This window comes from Protopterus annectens, chromosome 1.part0 (assembly GCF_019279795.1).
Source record: "Protopterus annectens isolate FY-2018-M chromosome 1.part0, PAN1.0, whole genome shotgun sequence".
NCBI lineage: Eukaryota > Metazoa > Chordata > Ceratodontiformes > Protopteridae > Protopterus > Protopterus annectens.
In genome coordinates, this window is record NC_056725.1 from 1,397,062,911 (window position 1) to 1,397,086,786 (window position 23,876).

The following is a 23,876-nucleotide window of genomic DNA, read 5'->3' on the forward strand; positions in this document are numbered from 1 at the left end:
CCAGAAGGAAGGCTGTTTTCCATGACAAATATTGTAGTTCTGTTGAGGCAGCTGGCTCAAATGGAGGCAGAGTCAGGTTTTCTAAAATGAAGTTGAGGTCCCAAGCAGGTACTGGTGGTTTCCTTGGGGGTTTTATATTCTTAGCCCCTCTGAGGAACTGTCTTAAGAGAGGATGAGAGAATAAAGGAGGATCAGTGTTGTATTGTGCAGAAATGGCTGAAGCATGGATCTTGATGGAGGAGAAGGAAAGTCCACTGTTTAACATCTCAGCTAGGTACTGTAATATTTGAGGTAAATTTAGAACCCAAGGATTCTGGCCCTTTTTCTGATTCCAGGCACAAAACTGTTTCCATTTGGCAGAGTAGGCTTTTCTAGTTGAAGGTCTTCTGGCCTCCAAGATGACATCCTGCACCTCCTTGGAGAGGAGGGTCTGTTGGGAAATCAAGGAATCCTCCATGCGGCTAGATTGAGGGTTTTTAGCCGACTGCGAAGAGTCTTGAAGCTGTGTTGGGTCAACAGAAGAGGCACTAGAGGCAGGATCCATGGAGGGGAATGCGTCAGGCTCTTCAGGAGTGGATACCAGTGTTGCCTTGGCCAGTCTGGAGCAATGAGAATCATATTTGGCCTCTCTGCTCTGGCTTTTAATACAACTTTGGGCAGCAGAGGAAGAGGTGGAAAGGCATAGACTGTCAATGTTGTCCAATTGAAAGAAAGTGCGTCCACTTTCCAGGCCTGTGGGTGATAGGTCCTTGAGCAAATTTTTTTCAGTTGGTAATTTTTGTGGATAGCAAAGAGATCTATGTCTGGCCGTCCCCATGCCTGAATTATCTTTGCGAAAACTTGAGGATGCAACATCCATTCGTGTGGATCTGTCATATTTCTGCTTAGGATGTCTGCCAGCGTGTTTTCCTTCCCTGGCAGGAATTGTACTTGAAGTTGGATTTGCAATTCCAGAGCAGTGTTCCAAAGGGACATGGCCAGTCTGCACAGGGGTTATGAATGAGTTCCTCCCTGTTTGTTTATATACCACATCACTGTGGTGTTGTCTGTCCTTATCAATAGCTGGCCTGGATGCAGTAGGTCTTTGAAGGCCATAATAGCATTTTGTACTGCTAGCATTTCCTTTTGATTGATGTGTAGGTGCTTCTCTTTTTGGGACCATTTGCCCTGAATGCACTGATCTGTCATGTGCGCCCCCCAGGCGTAGTCCGAGGCGTCTGTTGTGATGATTTGATATGCTTGAGGCATGCAGAAAGGGAGACTTATGCTTCTTTGGCATGCTTGAGCCCACCACAGAAATTCCTTTTGAAGACATGGAATGAGTGGTATAGTTGTTTCCAAACTGTGGCTGTGTTGAGACCATAAGTTATTTAGGTACCATTGAAGTTTCCTCATATGCAGCTTTGCATATGGGATCAGTAAGATGCAAGATGCCATGAATCCCAGAGCCTGCAGGACTTTCCTTGCAGTCAGCCTGGTGAAGGTTGCCATTTTTCTGAAGTATTGAGATAGTTGCCCTTGCTTCTCTGGCGTGAGGTAGGCCATCTGGGTGTTTGTATTCAAGCTGGCACCCAGGAAAATTATTGCTTGAGAGGGTATTAGTGTTGATTTCTTTTTGTTGACTGTGTATCCCAGAAAATTCAACAATTTAATTACAAAGGCCAGGTGTTTCAGAAGTATGTGCTTGCTGTCAGCTTGGATCAGGCAGTCATCCAGATATGGGTATATTTGTATCCCTTGAAGTCTGCAGAAGGCAACTACTGATGCCAGGCATTTCGTAAACACTCTGGGCGCAGTAGATAAGCCAAAGGGCAATGCAGAGAATTGATAATGGGCTGAACCTGCAAGAAATCTGAGGTATCTTCTGCAATTTTGTCTGATAGGGAGATGCAGGTATGCCTCCTTGAGGTCCAATGTTACCAGCCAAGACTCCTTGCCCAGCATGGGAAGAAGCTGCTGTAAGGTGAGCATCTTGAATTTTGGTACGAGTAAATATGTGTTTAGGATGGATAGGTCCAAAATAGGTCTCCAATCTTTGTCCTTTCTTGGTACCAGGAATAGTCTGGAATAAAAACCTTGACCCTGTTCTTTTGTAGGTACCTCTTGAATAGCTTTCATGTCCATGAGAGCTGAAATTTGTTTTTGTGCCTCTGCCCTTTGATTTTGTGGCAGGTTTGGTATGCCTCTCATTTTTGGAAGGGTGTGAAAATGGAATCTGTAGCCTCTGACTATAATGTCCAGGATCCATTTACAATATGCCAATTTTTTGAAAATAATGCCAGTTTTCCTCCTAAAGGTGCTGCCATTAAGCTTTGCTTGGCATGCAAAGGGGAAAGTCATTGCGTCTGCTTTCTGAATGGCTGTGATCTATCTTCTCCACCTCTTGGTGTAGGTGCTTGCCATTGTCTGGCTCTAAATGATCCTTGAGATTGCCCTCGACCCCTTGGGCACCTGTATCTACCTCTTTGAGGTCTGTCCGTGGCTGGAAAGGACCAATTTTTTGAAGGCCAGTTCCTGCTGAAACGTGGAGGCTGTACCTGTAGGAAATCTTTCACTGTTTGCATTGATCTTGCCTTTTCCTCCATTTTCTTTAGTACCTCCTCAGCTTTAACACCAAACAATACATCTTTTTGAAGAGGTGCATCTAGTAATTTAGCTTTGACATGATCTGGTAAGGTTTGCTCTTTGAGCCAAGCATGTCTACATATGACAGACCCTGTAACAACAGCTCTACATGAGGCCTCTAAAGCATCAAAACCACATTGCAAGGTATGTTTACCCACTTGCTCTGCACTATGCAACAATTCCTGCAACTCCTTTAAATCTGGTTGTTCAGGTTGTGTCATTTTGCTTTTCAACTGAGATAACAAAAACCGTTGATACTTTAACATATGGAACTGACAGTTTAATGCCCTCATGGTTAAAGTGGCCGAGGTGTATACCTTTTCCCCCCACCTTTCTAAAGCTCTGGAATCCCTCTCTGAAGGTAATGGGTTTTTGGCAGTAGAGGCCTTAATTCCCTTGGGACCCTGTGAAATAGTTTCTGGGTCAGCAGTATGGCTTTTGTATAGGAATTGGTGTGAATCAGGAACCCGGTAATACCTGTCAGATTTAACAGGAGCTGGGGGTAAAGAATCTGGGTTGAGGCTGGCTTCTGTGTACACATCATCTAATATATCCAAAACAGGAGGGATAGCCAGAGGCCTGTGCTGAGGAAGCAAGAGAAAATCCCTGAGCCTTTTCTTGGAATCAGAGTAATCTTGGCCTTCCCAGTGAAAATGTTCCCTCAAGGTATGTAAGGTTTCCCCAAAAGAATAGTCCTTGGGGGGGGGGGGGGAGACCAAGGGAATGGACTCCTCAGCATCAGAATCTTCAAAAGGGGAATATGAATATTCCTGGTCCTCAGAATGTTCTGAGGTAATAGAGGCTTGGTCTGAGGAAGGGCAGTGTTCCTCCAGTCTGGGCCTTTTGTCTGAGGGTGGTTGAGAACTTTTAGTTATGTACTCACCATAACTTCAGATGTTTTGGGATCCATCTCACCTACATTCTGACTGATGGGTTCGGAGCTGATCCCTCGGCTCCGACTCGGCACGCTTATGCTATAGAGCGAGGCCTCTAATTGGCTGAGCTATCTTTATCCCAGGATGCACCACCACTAATCCCCCAGATCTTGTTTGTCCGCATTCATGCACACATGCACAACTTGTTTATATAACATTGTTAGATGTTTCAAGATGAAACAACAGGATTCGGACCTTCTGATATCCTCTGATCTCCAAGGAAGGGGGAAGGAGGGTGGGTTATTAGGAATGTAAGCGAGATGGATCCCAAACATCTGAAGTTATGGTGAGTACATAACTAAAAGATGTTATGTGATCCTATCTCGCCTACATTCTGACTGATGGGACAGCGTCCCTAGCACCTAAATCCTGGGTGGCTCATTGGAAAACACTCCTGAGCACTGTGGAACCAAATGAAGCTCGTCCTCTAGATGCCACATCTAATCTGTAGTGGAAAATGAAGGTGTGCGGGGAAGACCATGTAGCCGCAGCACAAATGTCACCAATAGCCAGCTTAGAATGAAATGCTACCGAAGTAGCCATAGCCCTTGTAGAATGAGCCTTGACAGAAGTGGTAAGCTCTTTGTTAGAATAAATATAAGCTTGAGTAATACAGTCCCTAATCCATTTGGCAATAGTGACCTTTGTGACAGCGTTGCCCAATTTGTTTTCTGCAAAGGATACAAACAACTGATCTGTTTTCCTTGATTGTTTGGTCCTATCTAAATAAAAACGTAACTGTCTGTGGACATCTAGTGTGTGGAATATAAACTCCGCTTTATTAGAGTATTTTGGGAAAAAAACTGGAAGCTCTAACGATTGTTGCAAGCATAAAGTAGAACAAACTTTAGGAACAAAAGAAGGATTTGGTCTGAGGGATACTCTGTCTGTATGAAAAACCAAGTACGGGGGTTTCACTGACAAAGCTTGAAGCTCTGAAACCCTTCTGGCTGAAGTAATCGCCACTAGAAAGGCTGTCTTCCATGATAGAAACTTTAGATCACAGGTAGCTGCCGGTTCAAAGGGAAAAGAAGTCAAGGCACACAACACTATATCGAGATCCCATGGAGGTGCAGGATGAGAAATCGGAGGTCTTAATAGAGCAGCACCTTTCAAGAAGGTCTTACGCAATCTGTTGCTCATTAAAGGTGGATCTATGGATTCATGAAAATTAGAAATTGCTGCCAATTGTACTTTGATGGTAGAAACTGAAGAGCCTTGATTGAAAAGAGAGGTCAGAAATTTTAGTACTTCTGCCACGGGAGTAGAAATGGGGTCCAGGCCCCGGAGTTGAGCCCAAATAGCAAACCTTTTCCATTTGCTAGAATACAGTTTCTTTGTAGCAGACTTGTGGGCTGAAGATAATATGTGCACAACATCTGGATCCAGTGTATGACTCCTGACTATCGTCGGAAGAGGAGGAGCCAGGCCGTCAATTTCAAGGTGTGTAGGGACTGGTGTAATAGTCCCGACTGATGAATCAGTAGGTCTGGGACCTGGTCCAGGAACCATGGACCTTCCAGAGCATGTTTCCGAAGATAGGGAAACCACACTTGACGAAGCCAGTAAGCAGCAATTAAGATCATCCTGCTCCCTAAGAGAGATGCCTTTTGAATCACCCTGGGGAGGAGAGGAACTGGAGGGAAGGCATAAAGCAGGCCGGTGGGCCAAGGATGGACTAATGCGTCCATGGGGCTCTTCCCGGAGCCGGGTTAGGGAGAAAAATTCTTTGCACTTCGCATTCAGAGGAGTTGCGAAGAGGTCGCAACACGGAACTCCCCATTCGCTGAAAATCTGCCTTGCAACTGTCATATTCAGAGACCATTCGCGAGGAGAGAGGATGGTTCTGCTCAATCTGTCGGCTATGACATTGGACTTGCCCGGTATGTGAGTAGCCACTAGGAAGCATTTGGTCGAGACTGCCCATTCCCAAACTCTCATGGCTTCTCTGCAAAGAGGATAGGATCTGGTCCCTCCCTGTTTGTTCAGGTACCAGACAACTGACATGTTGTCTGAGTGAACAGCAATTACGCCCTGAGGGAGATAATCGTGAAGGGCTTGAAGGGACAGGAGTACTGCCCTCATTTCTAGGATGTTGATGTGAAGAGGAGTCTCTTCCGGGTGCCATTTGCCTTGGACTGACCTGCCCAGGGAATGCCCCCCCCACCCCATCTGGGAGGCGTCCGTGGTCAAAGTGGCCGGAGGAGGAAGAACAAGGGTCGCCCCTGATCCAAATTGGAGGACACTAGCCACCAGCGAAGGTCCCGTTTGCAAGATTCCGTGATCCATATGAGGTGATTGAGAGGGAGTTCCTGAAAGGACCACTGAGTTGAAAGAAGCCACTGGAGGATTCTTATGTGCAACCTTGCCAAGGGAACTAGCAGAACCGTGGCAGACATGGATCCCAATAGCTGCAGGACCATTCTGGCTGGGGCTTTGGACCTGGGGAGTAAGGCTCAAACTTGATTTTGAATGGTTTGAATTCTGTCTGTAGGTAGATAGACCCGCATCTGGTTTGAATCTATCTCTACCCCTATGAATCTTATTCTTTGAGATGGCCGCAACACAGACTTTGGCCAATTGAAGGTGATTCCAAGGGAATTGCCTAGTGATATAGTGGCTTGTAGGCCCCGCAGAAGTAGATGCTTGGAAGTGGCAGTTAGGAGCCAGTCGTCTAGGTACGGAAACACCTGGAATCCTAGACTTCTCAGGTGAGCAGTCACTACTGCCAAGCATTTGGTGAACACCCTGGGGGCTGTGGTGAGACCAAAGGGCAGCGCACGGAACTGAAAATGACTGCCTCCTAGGCTGAAGCGCAGATGTCTCCTGGACGTTTGTTGTATTTTGATATGATAATACGCGTCCTTGAGATCTATGGAGCACATCCAAACACCCTTCTCCAACAATGGGAGAATGGTTTGTAGAGTGACCATTCGGAACTTGGACTTCCTGACTGAACGGTTTAGGATGCTTAGGTCCAAAATGGGCCTCAAGTCCCCGGTCTTTTTTGGCACCAAAAAGAATCTTGAGTAAGTCCCTAATACGATCTGGTCTGCGGGGACCGGTTGGATGACTCCTTTTTGCAGCAGCAGCTTTGAAATTTCTGAGGCTGCGGTATCCCGTTGACTGGGTGGCGGGTCCGGGATTTTTTTGGACTGAGGGGGGGGGGGCGAGAGAATGGGATGGAGTAACCTCCGGCGATAATCCGAAGCACCCATCGGCCCTGAGTGATCCCTTCCCAGGCCTTCAGGTGCTTCAAAAAACGACCCCCGACTGGCTCCGGAGCAGCACAGCCGGGCAATCCCTCAGGGACTATGAAAAGCTGAAGAGCCACGAAAGGACTCGCGGTCTCCAGTGTTGCGAGGGCCTCTGCCACCTCTGGGACGGCTTCTTCCGGATGAATTCCCCCCTCCTCTGCCTCTGGAGGGGGAACCTTCCTGCTGAGAGGGGTAAGACTTCTGAGATCTACGGAACCACATTTTCCCTCATCTTTTAGCCTTGGGATAAGGCCGAAAGGGAGTGGAAAATCATGCCCCTACGGCAGTCAGAGTCTTACCCTCCTGTTCACAGCGGGTAAGTGTGTCTTTTACCTTGGGTCCAAACAGGGAGGACCCATCAAAGGGGGCGTCGGCAAATGAAGACTTAAAGGCCTCCGCGAAATGACACAGGCGGAGCCAGGCTTGTCTCCAAAGAGCAATGCCTGTACTGCTGCTCTACCGCCTTCGCCGCATACGAAATGAGCCTCATGGCCGGGTTCGAAATGGACGACATTGTAGCCAGCTGAGATCCAACCGTCTGGGCCAGCTCCTCAGGCAGGTTACCCAAGAGGGTATCGGATAGCTCCTTAATCAGATCCCTCTGAAATCTCGTAAAGTGCGTCAGGTAGTTCAAAGACCTCAGTGTAAAGGCCGCTGAACTAAGGGTGCGCCACTGCATCGATCCATGCTCCTAGACTCCTTATTAGGAGGATGGACGGATGTAGAAGCCTCTGCTACATCTTGCTGGGTAGCAGATGCCACCACCATAGCATCTACAGCCACACCTTTCGTAAGGAACTCTTTATCCGGGGGCGCTGAGAGAAATTTGTTCGGACGAGCGGGCACCGGTTCCACAGAGTCTGGGTGTTCCCACGCTCGACAGATCAAATCCAAGAGCTCGTCGGGCGGAGACACCCAGGAGGCGGAGGGCTGAGCCCCGAAGGCCTTCAGGAACACCGACTCATCAGCAGAGGGAGGTTTGGACTGCCAGCCGCCTCATTGTTTTAGGGCTTCCAGGATGTCTGCAAAGGAGACATCATCCGAGGACGACTTGGGGGACCCCTCTGCATCATCGAGGTCAGTGTCAGATGTCAAAGACTCGTCAGGGGAGTCAACGTGCTTCCTCTTGCACGTTCTCTTCCTGGGAGGTTCTTCCGAAGAGGCTTCAGAAGGACCTCCAGGAGGGGGAGAAACCCCAGCGGAGGTAACCTAAGGCCCAGGGGCTCCGCTGTCTACGGACAGGGGGACTGCCAACGACCCAGTCTCCAAATGTAGGGAAGGAGCTGGGGAAACTGTGGAGGTAGCCACGGAAGATTTGGCTAAAGCACTCCTCATAGCCCTGAAGGCGGGACCACCAGAATCCTGGGAGGGTCCCCCCTCCGTTGCCACGACAGTGGACGGTACTCCCGCCGCCGACGCACCAAGAGGGAGACTTGGGACCGAAAGCATCAATCCCGAAGCCTCCCCCCCAGGGCCGAAGGAAGAAGTCCGTGCACTGAACTCCGACCCAAGAGCCGGAGTCGGAGCAAGGGTCGGCCCGACCCTAACACCTCCACTGGTTCCACCAGCACCTGCTCCAACGGTGACGAAGCTGTTGGAGGAGGAAATACGGTAGGGGAGTGGACCATCGGCTCCGAAGCCAAATGGGCTGGAGCCGAAACCATCTTTTGGAACACCGGAGACTGGAAGAGTCGAAGGAGCACCCAGTCGATGTCCGAATCAGACATCTTGGATGATCTCGAGGATACCGATCGGGCCCGAACCGATTTCTCCATCGGCTCTGAAGGGCTCGGGGACCGGCTCCGAAATGACTAACAATTATCGGCTCTGAGGAAACTTTCAAAGAAATTTCCCTAGGTGCCGATAAGGACTTCGGCTCCGAGGGGGAAGTGTCTGAGCCGATGACCCTTATTGGCTCCAATATCAGTGGAGCCGATGAGGGTGACCCGCCTCTCGATGCCCCAGACCTCGGCTCCGAAACCAGAGGGGTCGAGGCTGGAGGCATCGAGGCAGACCGTTCCGACCTCGGCTCCGAAGTCTGTGGAGCCGATGGAGAAGTCTGCTTAGTTTTCTTAGCGGTCGGTTCCGACTGACTGGTCGGAGCCGACGCTTTCCTCTTTTTAGAAGGAGACGGAAAGGAAGATAAAGCCTCCTCGAAGGAAGGCTTGATTAATCCTTTGAGGATTAATTTGTTTTTCCTCTCCTGGAGGACTCTGGAAGAAAACGCATGGCATACACTGCACGATTCTTGCAGATGTTTAGCACCTAGACAATAGACACAAGAGGAGTGGTCGTCCGTTATGGACATTTTGAAGCCACACCTCGTGCACTTTTTAAACCCGGAGGGTTTATGCTCTTTAGACATAATCAGGCTAAAAAAAGTACAGTTTTGTACCTACCATAAATGTAGATGTCCGAGAGGTATGCATCTGCAGTCCTTACAAATGGGTTGTCCTGGCCTCAGGCAGCCCTTCGGTCGGCCGGATTCCAAAGTCTGGGTCTGGCCTCGGCTGATGTCGCACTTCACCCGACGTCATAGCTGCAGTTCTGCGGGTATAAATGCATCAGCCGACGCCATTTTCCTCAGTGTTTCTTGCCCCAGATGCCAGGTGCCCTCTAGGAAGGCTAAATTTGGATAAATGCAAATGTTTCCAAACAATAGAGAGCAAATAGAAATAAACATGTATATACATATATACAAACAAATACACCATAATAGATTCCCCCAGCTAGCTACAAGGTGGGCAAATACCCTAGGAGTACCACAGAGGGAAGGAGGGTGGTAATCCTGACTGCAGATGCATACCTCTCGGACATCTACATTTATGGTAGGTACAAAACTGTACTATGTCCTTCAAGGATGCATCTGCAGTCCTTACAAATGGGTAGAATACCATAGCCAAACTGGGGGAGGAGGCACTAAGGAAGCACTAAGAGTTTATGGTGTATTTAAGATCCCTTGCAAAACAGCAGTGGCAAAACCTGCTCGGGATCTGGAGTATAAAGGCAGATTATAATGCTTGGCAAATGTATGCACGGAGCTCCAAGTAGCAGCCTCTAAAATGTCTTTGGTAGCCACTCCTCATAAGAAAGCTGTAGTAGTGGCTGTAGCCCTTGTGGAATGAGGTCTGATGTTTTCTGGAGTTGCCTTTCCATGAAAAGAGTAACAAAATCTAATGCAATTTCCTATCCATTTTGAGATTGTTTGTTTTGAAATTGCTTTTCCTTCCATTCCTGTGGCATATGCTACCAGAAGCTGGTCAGTTTTTCTATAGTTCTTGGTTCTGTCCAGGTAGTAGCGCAATTGTCTGTGTACATCCAAGGTATGCAGCAATCTTTCCCCCCTGTTCTGTGGGTTGGGGAAGAATGTTGGCAGGTGTATTGCTTGGTTTAAAGATACTCTGGAGACCACTTTTGGCATAAAGGTAGGATTAGTTCTCATGGACACTATCCTGATGGAAGATAAGGAAGGGCTGTACTGCCATTAATGCCTGTAATTCAGAAAGCCTTCTAGCTGAAGTGATTGCAAGTAGGAATGCAGTCTTCCAAGATAAGTACTGTAATTCTGCTGTTGCTGCTGGTTCAAAAGGGGGGAGTGTTAACTTTTCTAACACAAAGTTCAAATCCCATGTAGGCAATGGTGGTTTCCTTGGTGGTTTCACATTTTTAATTCCTCTGAGAAACTGTCTGAGTAGAGGTTGAGAAAAGACTGGAGGATCCATGTTGTATTCTGCTGAAATTGCTGATGCATGAATCTTAATGGAGGAGTAAGACAGACCATTGTGGAAAAGCTCTGCTAAATATTCCAGGATGTTAGCTATGTTTGCCACTGATGCATCTACTCCTTTGGTTGCACTCCAAATGAGATATCTTTTCCATTTTGCTGGATAAGTTTTTCCTTGTTGAGGATCTGCGAGCCTCCAAGATAATGTCTTTAACCCTTTGAGATAAATCAGGGTTATTTTGTCTTATGCAATGTTCCAGGCAGCCAGCTGCATTGTTTTCAGGTTTGGATGCAGGGTTTTGAAGTTGTTCTGTGTTAACAGTAAGGGAACTAGGGGCAGATGCCATATTTGTTCCCGAGACATGTTCCTCAGTAATGGGTACCAATGCTGCCTCGGCCAGTCTGGAGCTATCAGGATGATCCTTGGACGGTCTTCTTTGATCTTCAATAGCACCTTGTGCATCAAAGGAAGAGGTGGGAATGCATATGCTTTCAGGTTTTTCCAACTGAAAGATAGGGAGTCCACCTTCCAAGCAAGTGGGTGGTATGCCCTCGTGCAGAATCTTTTCAATTGGTGGTTGTGTAGGGATGCGAATAAGTCTATTTCTGGTAGTCCCCATTTCTCTGTAATGGATTTGAAGATGTCTGGATGTAGCATCCATTAGTGGGCATCCGTGGTAGTTCTGCTTAGGATGTCTGCTAGTATATTTTCTTTTCCTGGTACAAATATTGCTTGTAACTGAATGTTGAAGCTCAGGGCCACATTCCAGAGGTCCATTGCCATCCGGCATAGAGGGTATGAATGTGTGCCTCCCTGTTTGTTGATGTACCACATAACTGTGGTGTTGTCCGTCCTTATAAGCAATTGACCCTGTCGAAGAAGTGGTCTGAATGTCTGAATTGCCAGTTTTACTGCCAGCATCTCCTTTTGATTTATGTGTAGGTTCAGCTGGTCTTGAGTCCATAAACCTTGTATGCACTTGTCCAGCATGTGTGCCCCCCAACCGAGCTCTGAGGCGTCTGTTGTGATAGTCTGGCTTGGTTGAGTGCTGTGGAAGGGCATCCCTTTGTTCGATTGACAGGCCTGAGCCCACCATTGGAATTCTTGCTTCAGGCATGGAATTATTGGAATTTGGGTTTCTAGGCTGTGCTTGTGCTGAGACCATAAATTCCTTAGGTACCATTGTAACTTTCTCATACGTAGTCTGGCATGTGGAATCAATATTATGCAGGATGCCATGTAACCCAGGGCTTGCAGGACTTTCCTTGCTGTTAGCTGGTTTTGTTTTGTTAATGCCATGAAATAGAGAGGAAGTTGCTTCTGTTTTTCTGCTGTGAGGGATGCCATTTGATTTGATGTGTCTAGTTCTGCACCCAAGAAAGTTATCCTCTGGGATGGAATCAGCCTTGACTTTCTTATATTGACTGTGTATCCCAGGGCTTTCAGTATATGAATGACCTTTTTCAAATCTTTTTCTAATTTGTTTTTGTTGTCCGCTTGTAACAGGCAGTCGTCCAGGTAAGGGTAAATTTGAATTCCCTGAAGCCTGCAATGAGCAATTACTGATGCCAGGCATTTCGTGAATACTCTGGGCGCAGTAGATAAGCCAAAGGGCAATGCTGAGAATTGATAATGCTCTGATCCTGCAAGAAATCTGAGGTATCTTCTGCAATTTGGTTGTATGGGGACGTGCAGGTATGCCTCCTTGAGATCTAGAGTTACCAGCCAAGACTCCTTGCCCAGCATGGGAAGAAGCTGCTGAAGGGTCAGCATTTTGAATTTTGGAACAATGATGTATGTGTTTAGAGCGGACAGGTCGAGAATAGGTCTCCATTGGTTTTCTTTTCTTGGTACCAGGAAAAGTCTGGAGTAAAATCCTTGCCCTTGTTCCATGGACGGTACCCTTTCTATAGCTCTCATCCTTAGTAAGTGGTGTATTTGTTGTAGAGCATTTGTCTTCTGATTTGGAGGTAGGTTTGGCATTCCTCTCTTCCTTGGTAGAGTATGGAAGTGAAACCTGTAACCTTGGTCTATTGTCTGTAAAATCCATTTGTCTCCTGTGATGTGATGCCAGTTTACTGAAAATAAGGCTAGCTTTCCGCCTAAGGGTGCTTCTAGTTGTTCCCTGGTAGGCGGTCTCAGAGCCAAGTCACTGTGATTGTCCTGTGGAAGTGGTGGTGGCTGGATCTGTGGCAGTACTCGCTGGTTGTTAGGCTGCCACTGACGCCCCTGTAGGCACCTCTGGGTTGACCCCTGCCTCTTGCGCCTATTCCTGCCTCTCTGAGCTCTGGAGGTGTCTGGAAAGGACCAATTCTTGGAAGGCCAGTTCCTACTAAACCTTGGAGGCTGGACCTGTAAGAAATCCTTGACTGTCTGGACAGATTTTGCTTTCTTCCACCTTCTTCAGCACCTGCTGTGCAGGGGAGCCAAACAAATTGAGCTTATCCATGGGAGCATCTAGGAGCTTTGATTTAACATGGTCTGGTAAGGACTGCTCTTTTAACCATGCATGCCTTCTGATCACTGTACCAGTCATAGCTGATCTAAAGGAAGCCTCCAGTGCATCATAGCCGCATTTTAAAGAATGATTACTGACCTGCTGAATGTTATGTACCATTTCCTGAACAGATTTTTTGTCTAATGGTTCAGATGAGGACAGTTTTTTAGTTAACTGATCTAACAAAAATTCCTGATACTGAATCATGTGGAAATGACAGTTTAAGGCCCTAGCCGAAAGAGTAGCAGAAGTGTAAACTTTTTTACCCCATCTCTCTAAAGCCCTAGATTCCCTTTCAGAGGGAGGGTTTTGGCAGAGGTAGCTGCTACAGCCTTGGGTCCCTGGGAGATAGTTTCAGGATCTGCAAAAGGAGCCTTATACAAATGATAATGTGTGTCCGGAACCCTGTAGTACCTGTCGGGCTTAGCAGGGGCCGGAGGAAGAGAATCAGGAGCAGTACAAGCATCATTAAATGCATCATCCACAACAGTGAGTACTGGAGGAATGGCTAAAGGCCTATGCTGTGGCAAATGCAAAAAGGTCCTAAGCCTTTTCCTAGAGTCTGAAAAATCCTGGCCCTGCCATTGAAATTGCTCCCTCATAGCATGCAAGGTTTCCCCAAAAGAAAATTCCTCAGGCGGAGAGGCAGAAGGAATGGAGTCTTCTGCATCAGAGTCCTCATAAGGAGAATAATGGCCCTCTGGAGGGTTTGTATTATCTGAATCATCAGAGGAGTAATCTGAAGAAACTGGCTCAGGGGGCTCTGCTCTAGGCCTCTTCTCTGGAGGTGGGTGAGAGGCCCTGTCAGGGTGAGGTTGGGATCCCCGGATCAAAGAAATGAGATCCTCTGCTAGACTAAGCATTTGAGAACAAGAGCTAGGCCTGTGAGAGGGGGTCTTAGCAGGCACAGTTTTGGTAGATTTTGCTGCTTTAGCCCTGGCAAAAGCCTTAATCGACATGGATGCAGGGGGCCTAGCAGCTCCACGTGCAGGAGTAGAAATATCTAAAGGTATAGTATCAGATAAATCCTGTGAACCTGCAAGAGCAGGTGGGATTTCAGTAGCAGATTCAGCCATGCTGGATGAGGCCTCGGTAGGAGGCAAGCTTTCCGAAGGAAGAACCGTGGACTCTGTTTCAGCTGAAACCGAGACACTCGGTTATTTAACCGGTTTCGGCCGAAACCGCGGACCGCGGGTGTCGGTCCTTTTCCTTGCGTTTTTTAGTTAATTGCGAAGTCGGAGTTTCCGACGGCATATTGTAAGCAAAAGCGGAGCCAAAAAACTCCACAGCAAATTCCGACCGACGTCTAAGCGTCCGTCGGTTGAAAGAAGCACAGGCTAGACAAGCTGCTACGTCGTGGTCTGGGCCTAAACAAGGTAGGCAGTAAGAGTGGAAAACTTTATGAGGTATTTGTTTCCCACAAGTTAAACAGTTATTCACTTTTTCTGACATCGGCTGAGGCAAGAGAGAGTCCCCAATGGGGTACTTAGCTTTTTAGAAGTCTTCGGTAGTAGTAATCTCTGGTTCTGACCGACCGGCACTTGCGAACAGCTTCTGCTTCGGGCGCCACGCGGCAAGAAAGACTGATGAAAATGGCGTCGGCTGATGCCTTTATACCCGCAGAACTGCAGCTATGACGTCGGGTGAAGTGCGACATCAGCCGAGGCCAGACCCAGACTTTGGAATCCGGCCGACCGAAGGGCTGCCTGAGGCCAGGACAACCCATTTGTAAGGACTGCAGATGCATCCTTGAAGGACATCAGATAACCACAACTAAACAACAAAGGGTTTGACACACAAGAACAAAAATATATATGCCACTAGATTAGTGTATTTAAACTAAAGAACTTTTTTTTTTTTTACACACAAGATTGTTCAAAGAGAAAAGGAGAAAAAGAGGGTCAAGACCCTCTAACTTAAACGGGTACTTGACCCACACACAACCACTAAGGTAGTAGTAACCACAGGGGAAGGCTCCTCTAACTTAAACGGGAACCTTCTCTGGCAGGAAAAAACACGAAATTTTCAACCAAATTCCACAAAAACACTCGTACACAAAGAATAGCCATTAAAACAGCTTTTGGGTTTAAATGAAGCAAATACTGACAGGAAAAAGCCTAAAAAAATAGTACTTAGCCCAGCCAATGTTGAGACCACGTCCAAGCTCTGTAAGCGGCAAACGAGATCTGGGGGATTAGTGGTGGTGCATCCTGGGATAAAGATAGCTCAGCCAATTAGAGGCCTCGCTCTATAGCATAAGCATGCCGAGGCGGAGCCGAGGGATCGGATCCGAACCCATCAGTCAGAATGTAGGCGAGATAGGATCACATAACATCCCCTGATAAGAGTAATCAAATCCTCTGCCATTTTGAGCATCTGTTTTTTAGGCATGGGGCCTTGAGAGGGGCTCTGTGAAGCTTGTCTTTTAGTTTTCATGGCTGCTTTAGATTTTGTGAAAGCCTTAATGGAAAAAGTGGAAGGCCTGAAGACACCTTGAGAGGTGGCAGATCAGTCTAAATTTTGAGTTTCCCCGCCAAGAGTGGCGTTGGTATCTGTAGTCGGAGTGGGGGCCGAGGAGCCTGCGACCTCGGGCACAGAAGACACCGCTAAAGAAGCGTCATCGGTACTCAGGGGCTGCGTAGGCGCCTCGCTGAGAACCGGAGCACCTGTAGTCGGCTTTAACATGGTGTCGGTAGAAGTCGCGGACCTCGTATGTTGGTCCTTATCTTTGCGTCTTTTACTCAAAACAGGAGTCGGAGTATCTGACGACATAATGTAATTAAATTTTTTACCAAAATAGTGCTGGGCGAACTCCGTCCGACGCTTAATAGTGAGTTTGTTGAATCTAGCACAAAAACGACAGGCCGAGACGTCGTGGTCTGGGCCTAAGCAAGGAATGCAGAAAGAATGGAAATCCTTATACGGTATTTGCTTCCCACAAGAAATGCAATTATTAACTTTGTCTGACATCGGTCTGAGGCAAGAAAAGTTTCCCCAACGGGGTACTTAGCTTTCAAGAAGACTTCGGCTGAAAATTTTTCGTAAATCTCAGGAGCTGGCCGACCGGCACTTGCGAACTGCTTCTGCTTCGGGCACCGAACCGACGCCGGACCTAGACTTTGGAATTCGGCCGACCGAGGACCCGCCTGACGGCAGGATAACCCATCTGTTATGACTGCAGCTGTATGCACGATGAACATCAACGTTTCAGTGGAATATCATGGTCGGGTGGCTCAGCAGACACACACTAAATCCAAAGGTACTGTTTCTTATACGGAACATTTAACTAAAAACGGCAATGCGGTTCAAAGTAACTCTGTTGACATGGAGGTTTTTTTCACACCGAACTCTGAATCATTAGATTTTATGTAAGGGGTACAAACATTCATTATAATTATAAATATTAATTATTTGATTCTTTATGTATTGTTGTAATAGTGTGTTTTTGATATACAATTGTGTAACTGTGTATGAATTTCATATATTTTAAATCAGCCTTTTTGAAAGTGGTGCTTTAAATCTTAATTAATAGTAATTACGACCATTATATAAAGTAAGTGTAGCACTAGTGCAGTTTTATCTGAAGAAGTCTTGTACGAAGACGAAAGCGCTCATCTGTGGATTTGTATAAAAGTTTATTGCTTCTACTGGTGTCCTGGAACTCTTTATTTTTATTTCCAGTGGTTTCTGTGCATTATTGTGAGTTTCAGTTGCTTATTTATATTTGGTTCCAGTCGTCCTTTTGGTATGTACCTCTCAAGACGTCTGCAACAACTGGAAAGGCCGCAGAAATACCTCACTAAAAGAATCACAGGCCTAAAGCAGATGCCCTCTGCTGACCGCCTTAAAACAACTCCAGCTATACTCTGTCGCATATCGTCTACTCTGAGGCGATCTCTGCTTAACATACAAGGCCATGTCAAACCCAGAGCTGTTGGACATGCTACACTTAAAGAAATCCCAATCCCTCAGAGCCACACGCTCCAGGGATCTAAACCTTGTCATCACAATAAAACAAAACATGCAGGAGGGATAGGTTCCTGACTCGGAGACTCCCCAGACTCTGGAATAGACTTGCCCATACATGTCAAACACAGCACCTCTTTGGCCCTTTCAAAAGGAACCTTGATGATTGGATGGGAGAAAGGAAATTCACCCTGGGGATCACGTCATTCGCCCTGCTAGACAGGGGTCCAGGGAAGTAAATAGTGTGGAAAGAAATAGCCAGGGAATTGTTATGGCTAGGCTTGTATATGCCCTAGGGCCAATAGCCTAGTACCAAACTATGAACTATGAACCTATTTGACGAGGCCAGTAAGGGGCAAGAAGTACTAAGGTGCTTCCCAAAGCATTGGCTTTCTGAAGAACGTCTGGTATCAAGGGAAGGAGAGGAAAAGTGCATAAGAGACCCGAGGGCCAATTGTGTACAAGTGCATCCCTTGGGGACTCCCCCGGGGGGAGGGATTAGGGTGAAGTAGCTGCTGCATTTGGCGTTCATGGACATGGCAAAATGGTTGCAAACAAGGCTGGCCTCATTTCTGGAAAATCATTTCTGCCGTCTTGTTTCAGGGACCACTTGTGGGGCATTAGAGTCGCCCTGCTGAGTTTGTCTGCTATCACGTTGGGTTTCCCCGGGATGTGCATTGCTATCAGAAAACATTGGAAAGAGGTTGCCCACTGCCATACTCTCAGTGCCTCTCGACAAAGGGGATAAGATCTGGTTCCTCCTTGCTTGTTTATATACCATACAACTGACATGTTGTCTGTCTGGATAGCAATCGTTCCTATCACAAGAGAGTCCTGGAATGCTTGCAACGCAAGAAGCACCGCTCTCATTTCTAGGACATTGACGTGCAAGTAGGCCTCGTGATCCTCCCAAGTGCCTTGGACTGTCTTCCCCTGATAATTCCCCCCCCAATCTGGGAAGCATCTATGGTCATTGTGGCTAATGGTTGTGGAAGAACAAAGGGTTGACCTAAGGTCACTTAGGTTCATAGGTTGGTACTAGGCTATCGGCCCTAGGGCCTATACAAGCCTAGCCATAACAATTCCCTGGCTATTTCTTCCCAGAATACTTACTTCCCTGATCCCTTGTCTAGCAGGGCGACTGACGTGATCCCGGGGTGAATTCCCTTTCTCCCATCCAATCGTCAAGGTTTCTTTTGAAGAGGGCCAAAGAGGCGCTCAGCTTGACATGTATGGGCAGTCTATTCCAGAGTATGGGGAGTCTCTGGGTCAGGAACCTATCCCTCTAGCATGTTTTGTTCATTATGATGATGAGGTTTAGATCCCTGGAGCGTGTGGCTCTGAGGGATTGGGATTTCTTTAAGTGTAGCATGTCCAACAGCACTGGGTTTGACATGGCCTTGAATGTTAAGCAGAGATCGCCTCTTGAGTAGGCGATATGCGAAAGAGTACAGCTGGAGGTTTTTTTTAGACAGTTACCAAAGGGCATCTGCTTTAGGAATGTGATTCATTTAGTGAGGTATCTCTGTGGCCTTTCCAGTTGTTACAGATGTCTTGTGAGGTACATACTAAATGGGGCATTGTACTCTATAATAGGTCTAATGAGGGATGAGTACAGTGGGACAATGACCTCCTTTTTTCGGGATGACAAGCCCTTAGTGATAAGGTGTGCCACAAAGCAGGATTTCCTGACTGTTGTGGCTATGTGGGTATCGAAGGCGAGACCACTGTCCACCTGTGTCCCTAAGCCCCTTATCACACTTTCATGTTTAGTGTACTGCCACTTATGTGGTAATTCATGGGTACATGGTTTTTCCCAAAGGGGATAACTATACATTTCTTGGCATTGAGCTTGAGCCCATTTCTCTGGCACCAAGCATCTGTTTCTGTAAGGCCCTTTTGTAGAATATCCACATCATTTGGGGATTCAATAATGGCTCCCAGTTTGCAGTCATCTGCGAACTTTGTTAGCCAGAGTCCCTTAGTGCTGGCCTGTACTTCAAGAGAAGTAGATGCCAAAGAAGAGCGGTCCCAGGACTGAACCCTGAGGTACTCCGCTTGTCACTGGTCTGGAGCTGGATTTTAAGTTGGCTACTTTTACAGTGTGGGCTCTGACAGTAAGCCAGTTGACAACCCATCGAGTGACGTAGGGGCTAATACTCAGCTTAGTAAGTTTATCTATGATTCCAAAGTGGGGGATGGTGTCGAAGGCTTTGGCGAGGTCCTTACCCTTGTCCACGACTCTGGAGACTGCTTCAAAGAAATCAATCAGGTTGAGGAGATAAGATCGGCCCTTTACGAAACCAAACTGGGTGGGGACCAGTGTTTGAAGGTTGCCAATGTCTTTGTTTATAAGTTCCACGATAATGCGTTCCACGGCTTTGCAGATCAGGATCGTCAGACTGATGGGATGATAGTTCCTGGGATCCAAGGTGGATCCTCCCTTGTGGAGTGGGATAACTGTAGCTGTGCGCCACTCATCGGGCACGAAGCCTGAGGTGAGGCTATGTTTAAACATGACACTTAGGAGAGGTGCCAGTTAATTTTGTAGTTCATGTAGTACACAGCCCGGGATCTCATCTGGTCCCATGGATGCTGTATTCTTAGCTTTGGAGAGTGCGTTTTTACCTGTGTGGCCGTGATTACTGGAATTTGGCAATTTTTTGGTATTGAGATGGGCCCTTCAGGGGGTGAGAGGGGGGTGAAGTTGGCACTGAATCGATCTGCCAGGATATTGGCAATATCCTTGGGATCAACATATTTAATGCCATTCTGTTGTAGCTCAGAGCAGATCTGAGCATTGCCATTTAGATTCTTGACATAACTATAGAATGCCTTGTGGCTTTCATTGGAATCTTTGGCAATTTTATTTTCGTAACTAGCTTTCGATGATTTTATGAGGGATCTCAGCTTCTTACAACGCCACTTGACTTTTACAACATCAAAGCTCTATATTTCATATATTGTGGATTCAACATGGTAAAAAGCATGTTATTGAAGCTGTTGTTTTAAAGCGGTCTTTCTGCCATTTTGGTTGTTTAGCAAGTTTTGAATACTCAGATGAAATACTAATACCTGTGGTGCAACACTCTTCCAATATTTACTCTGTTAATATGATCTGATGTGACATTGGTAGTTCCTGCATGGACCACTGAGTGAACAGTAGCCACTGTAAGATTCTCATGTGCAGCTGTGCTAATGGAATTATGTTTATCGCTGCTGCCATGGTGCCCAGTACCTTTAGAACTGTCCTTGCTGGAACTTTCTTTTTCAGGAGGAGTGAAACTTGAAGTCGCAAGGTTTGAACTCTTTCCGGGGGCAACTTTACCATCATTACTGTAGTATCTAGACCTGCGCCTATAAAAACGATATGTTGAGATGGCAATAAGGCAGATTTTTCATAGTTTATTGTGATTCCCAAATGGGAGCAAAGTGTCAGGGTGGTGTCTCGTGCTACTGACAGTAGATGCTTTGTGGTGGTGGTTAGGAGCCAGTTGTTTACATACGGAAGCACTCGGAATCCTAAATGCCTCAGGTGAGCTGTAACTACTGCCATACATTTGGTGAACACTCTGGGGGTGCTGTAGTGAGACCAAAGGGCAGAGCTCGAAATTGGTAATGACTGGCTCCCAGCCGAAAGCATAAATGACTCCCAGGATAGCCTGTCCATTTTTATGTGTTAGTATGCATCCTTGAAGTCTACAGAGCACATCCAATTGTCTTCCCAAAAAGGGAAGTATCGACTGCAGTATCATCATCTGGAACTTTGTGACAGATTTGTTCAACCTGCTGAGATCCAGTATGGGCCTCTAGTCCCCTGTTTTCTTTGGAACTGAAAAGAACCTGAGTAAGTTCCGGATCCAATCTGGTCTGTGGGGACCGGTTGGATGACTCTTTTCTAGCAACTTCTGTATTTCTATGGTTGCTTGTTCCCTGTGACTGGGTAAAACATCTGGAATGTTTTTGATACGTAGGGTTGGAAGGGAGAAAGGTATATAGTAACCTCTGGATATGATGCTTTGTACCCATATGTCTTTTGTTATTCTTAGCCAGGCGTTTGGGTACAAGGAAAAGCAACCCCCGACTGTCTCCAGGGTAAGTACAGATGGGCCTCCTTTCAGGAGCACTGGAAGGGCTTATGAAATAAGGATTTTTTGTCTCCTTGGTTTTGCGGATCTCTCTGCCGAGTGGTCAGCATCTTCCATTACTGCTTCCCCCTCTGCCCCTAGGGGAAAGCTCACCATGTGTGTCTGGGAAAACTCTCTGGGGTTTTCAGAACCACATATTTCCTCCCTTTTGACCTTTGGGATAAGGTCTAGAAGGTGTGGAGAAATGTACGCTAATGGCAGAGAGAGTTTTCCCTTCCTGTTCACACCTGGTTAGTGTGTCTGACCTTGGGCCCAAATAAGGATAAGCCATCAAAAGGGGCATTAACAAAAGAAGACTTAAAAGGTTCCAAAAGTTAAACAAGCGCATCCAGGAATGTCTAATAAGGGAAATTCCTGAACTCACTGCCCTGCTCGCTTCATCAGCTGCATAGGAAATGAGCCTCATGGATAAGTTTACTAGTGAATTTAGGACACTTTGTCTGACGCCCCTACAGCTACTGAACCTTGTAGAGTATCTCCTAGCTCCTTCAGGAGATCTCTCTGAAGCCTGGTAAAATGTGTGAGATAATTCATGGACCTGAGAATAAAGGTCGCCGAAAAACATATATGCTTTCTGTATCTGTCCATCGTCTGTGACTCCTTATTCCAGGGATGGACAGAAGAGGATGTCTCTGACAATTTCTTCTTGGTGGCAGCCACCACCATTGCATCTACTGGGATACCTTTAGTTAGGAAGGATTTATCTTGGGGGCTGTTATAAACTTATCTGGCCTCCGGGGAACAGGCTCCATGGAATCCGGAGACTCCCACGCTTTTCAATAAACCAGCTGCATAAGTTCATTGAAAGGCAGGGACACGTAAGTGGCGGAAGGGTGACACCCAAAAGCCTTCAGGTATACAGACTCCTCATCAGAAGGGTTGACGGGCTTCCAGCCACCTCTCTGCTTAAGAATCTCTAACATGTCTGCAAATCAGACATCCTCAGAGGGTGACCGTGGGGACCCTTCTGAATCATTGAAGTCTGTGTCAGATGTAATTGACTCGTCCAGGGAGTCCAGATGCTTCCTCTTGCACAGTCTCTTCCGATGTATCTCTTCAGAAGGGCATTCTGGAGTGGTTTCGGAAGAGATAGGTTCACCACAACGGGGCATCCAGAGGATTAGGGTCTCCAACATTTGTGTGGAATCGACTGTGCGGAGATGGACACTGGTGCCTTGGGGGGGGGGGGGGTGACTGGATCTGAGAGTAGAGCTGCCCGTGGTGACAGCACTCTCCTCATCGCCTCAAAAGCCCCCCTGCCCATGACCTGAGGAAGCTCCCAGCTCCGAAGAACCAGAAGGTTTCCCCGGCACCAAGGAGGGGTTGGCTCCAAAGCTGATGTAGGTGCCAAGCTCACCCAAGCCGAAGCCAATAGGTAAGCTCGGATCAGACAACTGTCTGATCCAACTTTCCTTCCTGGACCCAACTGGAGAGCATTGGCTCCTAGACTCCCCGATCTCAGACGGCACAGAGGAAGTCGGAGCAGAGGTCGGGGACATAGATCCTGAGGTAGGTCTCGGCACAGATGGTTCCACTACAATCAGCTCCATGCATTCTGGCTTCAAAGCCCTGAGACTCGGCTCTGAAACCTTCTGTGTCGGATCCCATAATAATTTGGCTAGCGCCAGTGTACTCAAATGCCCCCACACCACACGATCCACATCATCTCCTGTCAAACTCCTGGAGGATCGAAAGGAGGGGGGCAGGAGACAGATTTCTGCATAACTGGTGACCTCAAGGTCGGAGACACCGGTTCAGAAACAGGGGACTGGCTCCGAGTATGCAAAACCAATGGCCCTGAAACAGATGGAGCCGAGGTAGATGGTTTCTTGGGTCTGAAAGCCTTCGGATCTGATGACATTTTGGAAACTTTTTGTGAAGGTCCAGACTGGTCCGAAGAGGATGAAGATCTTTTTGTTGACTTACCAGATCTAGAACGATGGGAAGAGCTTTTCTTTGAAGTACTCTGACCTTCTTCTAAGGATTCCGAAAAAGAAGTCTGTAATAGTCCTCTTAGAATAAGTTTATTTTTTTCTCTTAAGGAGAACCCTTGAACTGAAAGAGTGGCATATACAGCACGACTCTTGTAAGTGTACTACTCCAAGGCAGTACACACACACTGAATGGCTATCTGTCAAAGACATTTTTTGAGAAAATTTTGAACATTTTTTTAACCCAGAGGGGTTTAGTCTCTTTCAACTGTTTAGACATAGTACATCCAACTAATCAACCCCAAACAACCTACACTATACTATATATGTATATATGATTTTAAAAATTTTAAACAACACACAGGGAAACTTTTCTTTTTTAAACAACACAGGAAAAACAGGTGGGGAAAGCCCTCTAACTTAAATGGGCTAGAAACTGCAATGAGCTGGTTTGAGAGAAAAAGGGTTACGTTGTGTGTGTGTGTGTGTGTGTGTGTGTGTGTGTGTGTGTGTGTGTGTGTGTGTGTGTATATATATGTATATATATATATATATATATATATATATATATATATATATATATATACACACACATATATATATATATATATATATATATATATATATATATATGTGTGTGGGTGTGCTTATGTAAGTAAATAAACTGAATAGCACAAAAAAACATACCAAGAAGGATGCAAGAAAATATCTAAGGTTTGGCAGTATACAAGAAGCAAACCTTACAAACTACAGGCAAACCACTAAAAGTTTCAACTACAAAACACACTTGAT

General features: G+C 46.6%; 1 protein-coding gene across 1 annotated transcript in view; it reads right to left on the reverse strand.

Annotated features, from left to right (window-relative positions):
- MAP3K7 (mitogen-activated protein kinase kinase kinase 7) overlaps positions 1-23,876 on the reverse strand; it is a gene marked incomplete in the record, with an annotated part of 2,238,689 nt that overhangs the window by 655,388 nt on the left and 1,559,425 nt on the right.